Here is a 7,351-nt window from a genome sequence, read left to right on the forward strand (position 1 = left end):
GATTTCAGTGATCCTTTTACTCAGCTGGCCCACTTGTGCTTCCAAATTTCTAATGAAGGACCTTGTTTCATTCATGAAACTCACAGTGGCCTTAGATAGATTAGAGACTAAATTTGCTAAGCTAAATGGATTCTGCTCAGAATTCTCTGTCTGTTGCTGAGTGGATGATGGAAAAGGCTTGCTATTGCTAAACCTGTTTCTTCCACCATTATTAAAGCCTTGTTGAGGCTTTTGATCCTTCCATGAGAGATTTGAGTGATTTCTCCATGATGGATTGTAGGTGTTTCCATATGGTTCACCCATGTATTTTAACTCTGCTATTGTAGGGTTCTCAGGATCATAAGCTTCTTCCTCAGAAGATGCCTCTTGAGTACTGTTGGTTGCAACTTGCATTCCATTCAGACTCTGAGAAATCATATTGACTTGCTGAGTCAATATTTTATTCTGAGCCAATATGGCATTCAGAGTATCAATTTCAAGAACTCCCTTCTTCATAGGCGTCCCATTACTCATAGGATTCCTCTCAGAAGTGTACATGAACTGGTTATTAGCAACCATGTCAATGAGTTCTTGAGCTTCTGCAGGCGTTTTCTTTAGGTAAATGGATCCACCTGCAGAAGTATCCAATGACATCTTTGATAGCTCAGATAAACCATCATAGAATATATCCAGGATGGTCCATTCTGAAAGCATGTCAGAAGGACACTTTTTGGTCAGCTGCTTGTATCTTTCCCAAGCTTCATAGAGGGATTCACCTTCTTTCTGTCTGAAGGTTTGAACATCCACTCTAAGCTTGCTCAGCTTTTGAGGAGGAAAGAACTTGGCTAAGAAAGCCGTGACCAGCTTGTCCCAAGAGTTCAGGCTATCTTTGGGTTGAGAGTCCAACCACACTCTAGCTCTGCCTCTTACAGCAAAAGGGAAAAGCATAAGCCTGTAGACTTCAGGATCTACTCCATTAGTCTTAACAGTATCACATATCTGCAAGAATTCAGTTAAGAACTGAAAAGGATCTTCAGATGGAAGTCCATGAAACTTGCAGTTCTGCTGCATCAGAGAAACTAGCTGAGGTTTCAGCTCAAAGTTATTTGCTCTAATGGCAGGAATGGAAATGCTTCTTCCATGTAAATTGGAATTAGGTGCAGTAAAGTCACCAAGCATTCTCCTTGCATTTTCAATAAGGATGTCTCTGGATTGTTGTAATTTAGCTTCTCTTAATTTCCTCTTCAGAGTCCTTTCAGGTTCTGGATAAGCTTCAACAAGAATGCCTTTTTCCTTGTTCCTGCTCATAAGAAAGAGAAGAGAACAAGAAAAGAAGAGAAATCCTCTATGTCACAGTAAAGAGGTTCCTTATTGTTAGTAGAAGAAGAAAAGGAATAGGGGTGAAGAAGAATGAAGAATCCAAACACAAAGGTAAGGGTAGGAGCAGTGATGTGAGATGAAAAGAAGTGTTAGTAGATGAATAAATAATTAGAAGGAGATGAGGGAGAAGGATTTTCAAAAATTATTTTTTTTTTTTTTGAAAAAGGGTTAGTGATTTTCGAAAATAGTTTTTGAAAAAGGTTAGTAATTTTTCGAAAATTAAAATAAAAAATTAAAATAATTAGTCAATAAAAAATAAATTTTGAAAAAGAGGGAAGATATTTTCGAAAATTAGAGAGAGAGAGAGTTAGTTAGTTAGGTAGTTTTGAAAAGGATAAGAAACAACAAAAAGTTAGTTAGTTAGCTGAAACAAATTTTGAAAAGATAAGAAGTTAGGAAGTTAGAAAAGATATTTTGAAATCAAATTTTTGAAAAAAGATAAGAAGAGAAGATATTTTTGAAAAGATATGATTGAAATTATTTTTTGAAAAAGATTTGATTTTTAAAATCACAATTAATGACTTGATTCACAAGAAATCACAAGATATGATTCTAGAACTCAAAGTTTGAATCTTTCTTAACAAGCAAGTAACAAACTTGAAATTTTTGAATCAAGACATTAATTGTTATTGTTATTTTCGAATATTTGATATAAAAATAAGAAAAAGATTTTTGAAAAATATTTTTAAAATTTTCGAAAATAACTAAGAAAAATGAAAAAGATTTGATTTTTGAAAAAGATTTTGAAAAAGATAAGATTTTTAAATTGAAAATTTGATTTGACTCATAAAAACAACTAGATTTTAAAAATTTTTGAAAAAGTCAAATCTAATTTTCAAAATTTTAAGAGAGAAAAAGGGAAAGATATTTTTTTTATTTTTGAATTTTAATGATGAGAGAGAAAAAACATGAAATTGATGCAATGCATGAAAATTTTGGATCAAAACAATGAATGCATGCAAAAATGCTATGAATGTCAAGATGAACACCAAGAACACTATGAAGATCATGATGAACATCAAGAACATATTTTTGAAAAATTTTTAATGCAAGGAAAACATGCAAGACACCAAACTTAGAATTCTTTAATGCTTAGACACTAAGAATTCAAGAATGCATATGAAAAACAAGAAAAGACACAAAACATGCAAATGCAAAGATCAAACAAGAAGACTTACCAAGAACAACTTGAAGATCATGAAGAACACTATGAATGCATGGATTTTCGAAAAATGCAAGATGAATATGCAATTGACACCAAACTTTCAACTTGACTCAAGACTCAAACAAGAAACATGAAATATTTTTTATTTTTTTTTATTTTATGATTTTTTTGTATTTTCTTTTAATTTTTTTTTCGAAAATCATTTTGAAAAAGAAAAATAAGGATTCCAAAATTTTTAATATGAATTCCAGGAATCTTATGCTCTTTAGTCTAAAGCTCCAATCAAAGGGTCAGGCATGGCTTAATAGCCAGCCAAGCTCTAGCATGTAAATTACATCCATTGAGGTGATTAGTTGAAGACCAATCCCAAAGCAGTTTGGGTATGGCTTTACAGCCAGATAGGATTCAACATGTTTCATGAAACACTAGAATTCATTCTTAAAAATTCTGAAGAGAAATATATTTTTGAAAACATTTTTTTTTATTTTTTTTTTCGAAGACAAAGGAGAAATTTTTGAAAGATTTTTTTGAAAAATTTTTGAAAACTTTTTGAAAAGAAAACGAAAAAAAAGTTACCCAATCTGAGCAACAAGATGAACCGTCAGTTGTCCAAACTCGAACAATCCCCGGAGAGGGCGCCAAAAACTTGGTGCACGAAATTGTGATCTCTGGTAATGGCTCCAAAAACTTGGTGCTCTAATCTCAATTCATAATTTCTCACAACTTCGATACAACTAACCAGCAAGTGCACTGGGTCGTCCAAGTAATAAACCTTACGTGAGTAAGGGTCGATCCCACGGAGATTGTTGGTATGAAGCAAGCTATGGTCACCTTGTAAATCTCAGTCAGGCGGATAATAATTGATTATGGAGTTTTCGAAAATAATACTAATTAAACAGAAACTAAGGATAGAAATACTTATGTAAATCATTGGTGAGAATTTCAGATAAGCGTATGGAGATGCTTTCGTCCCTCTGAACCTCTGCTTTCCCACTGTCTTCATCCAATCAGTCTTACTCCTTTCCATGGCAAGCTTTATTCAAGGGCATCACTGTTGTCAGTGGCTACAATCCCCTCCTCTTGTGAAAATGGTCCAAATGCTCTGTCACGGCACGGCTAATCATCTGAGGTTCCCGATCATACTGGAATAGGATTTACTATCCTTTTGCGTTTGTCACTACGCCCAGCACTCGCGAGTTTGAAGTACGTCACAGCCATCCCTTCCCGGATCCTACTCGGAATACCACAGACAAGGTTTAGACTTTCCGGACCTCAGGAATGGCCATCCATGGGTTCTAACTTATACCACGAAGATCCTGATTAAGAGATCCAAGAGATATTCATTCTAGCTTGTTCGCATGTAGAACGGAAGTGTTTGTCAGGCACGCGTTCATAAGGGAGAATGATGATGAGCGTCACATAATCATCACATTCATCATTTTTTTGGGTGCGAATGGATATCTTAGAAGCGGAATAAGTTGAATTGAATAGAAAGACAGTAGTACTTTGCATTAATCTTTGAAGAACAGCAGAGCTCCACACCTTAATCTATGGAGTGTAGAAACTCTACCGTTGAAAATACATAAGTGAAAGGTTCAGGCATGGCCGAGAGGCCAGCCCTCAAACGTGATCTAAGATAGCATACAACTGATCAAAGATCTCTAATACAATAGTAAAAGGTCCTATTTATAATAAACTAGCTACTAGGGTTTACAGAAGTAAGTAATTGATGCATAAATCCACTTCCGGGGCCCACTTGATGTGTGCTTGGGCTGAGCTTGAAGTCTACATGTGGAGAGGTCATTCTTGGAGTTGGACGCTACCTTTTGTGCCATTTTAGGCGTTGAACTCCACTTTGCAACTTGTTTCTGGCGCTGGACGCCAGAATTGGGCAGAGAGCTGGCGTTGAACGCCAGTTTGCGTCATCTAAACTTGGGCAAAGTATGGACTATTATATATTGCTGGAAAGCCCTGGATGTCTACTTTCCAACGCAATTAGAAACGCGCCATTTTGAGTTCTGTAGCTCCAGAAAATTCATTTTGAGTGCAGGGAGGTCAGAATCCAACAGCATCAGCAGTCCTTCTTCAACCTCTGAATCTGAATTTTGCTCAAGTCCCTCAATTTCAACCAGAAAACACCTGAAATCACAGAAAAATACAAAAACTCATAGTAAAGTCCAGAAATGTGAATTTAACATAAAAACTAATGAAACCATCCCTAAAAGTAACTAGATTCTACTAAAAACATACTAAAAACAATGCCAAAAAGCGTATAAATTATCCGCTCATCAACAGCCCAGCAGCACGGTGACAGATCTATGGCGTGACACGAAAGTTCTTCGGGTTCCACTTTGCGGGCTCCCTCTCTTACTTTGGGTTCTTCTCAGGCGACGGTTGTGGCTTCTATCGATGGCACTAGGGCACGACGGCCACGGCAACACCTCTCACGACAATTCCTAACAACAACGACAAGGCGGTTCGGCGATGATGAAGGCACGGTGGTGACGCAGCAGAGGCTCCCTCTTCCACTGGCTCTCGCGCAATTCTCCTTTCCTCCCTGAACAGCGTCGACGGCGTCCCTCTTCCTTGGCGATAAGGACAGTGATGTGGGCGAGGTGTGGGTCGACGGCAGGGTGCGGAAACATCCCTCTCTGTTTCGCGAGCTCTCTCTTCTCCCTTTCGATTTCTCTGTGTGTGCGTGTAGGAAGCAAGAGTGAGTAACTTGAGTGTGAGTGCGTTGGTGAGGCTGAGAGCGAGTGAAGTGAGTCTGTGTGTGGGTGTATATCTAGAAAGAGGAGGACGGTGGTGAGTGAGTCATGAAGGAGGGTGAATGTGGCTCAGTAGAGAATGAGTAGGTGGTAGGGGCAGGGTGTTACATGTGTGTATTTTAGAAATTGGGGTTAGGATTAGTAAATTAGAAATTAGGGTTTAGAATTGGGAATTTCGGGTTTGTGTAGAGTTTTAATTTAATAACCAAATTCAATCAATATAATTAATTTTAAGAATACTATTTATTTCTCGAATTACAAATTATTTTTTATTAAACACTTCTAATTTAAAATTATGGATAAATAAATAAATTATTCAGATTACTGATATAATTTTTTATTATTTTTTATTACTAAAAATTTAATTTCAATTTATATAAAACAACTAATTATAATAAAAATTATACCTAAACATTAATTAACTTAAAATTAAAGAATTTATAAAAATCAATTTAACCATTCCAAATAAATTAATCTTTTAGAGCTCAATTTAATAAAATAAACTATAATTTATTCATAATAAAAATTATTTAGATTAAATTATATAATGCTTCCATTACTAAATTTTAATTTCAAATCATATGAAATAACCAATTATAAAAAAATACACAAAAATCTTAATTACTTAAATTATATTTGTGTATCTTAGTTTTTTTCTTTTATATTTAATTATTGATTTTATATTTATAGTTTAATTAAATTTTTTAATCTTTCACAAATTAATTTTTAGTTAATATTAAAAATTTGATGATTAATAAAAATTATATATTAATTTTTTAAAAGAATATAAAATTAATATTTACAATTCTTAAAAATTAATAAATATAAACAATATGTAAAATATTTTAATTTTTGAAATAAAATAAAATTATTCTAAAAAGAATTATATAAACAATTTTTTACTCTCAAAGTGTTTAACATTTTGAAATAATTTTTTTGTTATAAAATATACTTATATTTTGTGACAAATTAAGTAACTTGTTACAAATAATGTTGAATTTTGTGACAAATTAACTTTCTGTTACAAAACAATTAAAGGTTTTGAAACAAAAAAATATTTTGTTACAAAATATTTTAAATTTTTGCAACGACTTTTTTAAAATATTAAAATAGGTTGTTACAAAATATTATCATGTTTTTTAACAACTTGTAATATTGTTACAAAATATTATTCTTTTATAACAATCACAAATTATTATTACAAAATACTATTTTTTGTAACAATTTTAAATTTGATACAAATTTTTTGTTACAAATGTTCCATTTTCTTGTAGTGTGTATAGTCCGGCTTGTGGACTTTTGAACTTTAGTTTTTTGTAATATTTTTATATGGTTAACTTTGGTGACACTTGGTTGCTTCTTAGCAACTTCATTTTGAAACACAAAACACTTTAGACTCTGAGGCTGCCTTTTTGGATGGCTTTTTGAGTCTTTAATGCTTGATTATGTTTTTACTGATATGTTCATCATCACTTTGCAACACTTGTGGATTTTTATAGAGGTGTCGTATTTTTCCTGTCCGACCTCTTTTGTAGTGTGGGTTTTTGGCCTTTTTGGATCATGCCTTGATTTCTGTTTAGGCGAGGTAATCATTCAATGTCCGGTCTGACTTGTCCGATGACTTTTTAGTGTTCTTATAGAACCTTTTTAGTCATCGGCTTCCTTGTAGCCTTGTTCCTTTGTTTGAGCAGAGCTGTTCCCCTTTTGAGCCTTAAGTTGTTTCTCAACCTTTCTGGCTTGTTTTTTGAGATCGTCCTTTGTGCCCTCTTTTTTTTTTTGGCTGACGTCGATGACGTTAGGATTTTTGCCAGTAAAGAAGTTCATAAAAACAATCGCGTTGTAGATATAGTCTCTAAACCGACAGAAATCCCTTCGTACAAACATTTTGGTTGTCACAAGTAACAAACCCCTTAAAATTGATAACCGAGTATTTAAACCTCGGGTCGTCTTCTCAAGGAACTGTAAGGAAGTATGTTCTTATTATTGGCTATAAAGGTTGTAATCGGGGTTTAGAAGGTGAGAAGCAAGTGATTTAAATGACAAGAAAGTAGATGGCAAT

General features: G+C 33.9%; 1 non-coding gene across 1 annotated transcript; it reads left to right on the forward strand.

Moving 5' to 3' along the window:
* The first annotated feature begins 687 nt into the window (after positions 1–687).
* On the forward strand, positions 688–795 carry LOC112768160 (small nucleolar RNA R71). The gene has a single exon (XR_003185598.1). It is a non-coding gene; the product is annotated as a small nucleolar RNA R71 (small nucleolar RNA).
* Positions 796–7,351: the final 6,556 nt, after the last annotated feature.

The sequence above is a fragment of the Arachis hypogaea genome, chromosome 17 (genome assembly GCF_003086295.3).
Source record: "Arachis hypogaea cultivar Tifrunner chromosome 17, arahy.Tifrunner.gnm2.J5K5, whole genome shotgun sequence".
In the NCBI taxonomy this organism is placed as follows: Eukaryota; Viridiplantae; Streptophyta; class Magnoliopsida; order Fabales; family Fabaceae; genus Arachis; species Arachis hypogaea.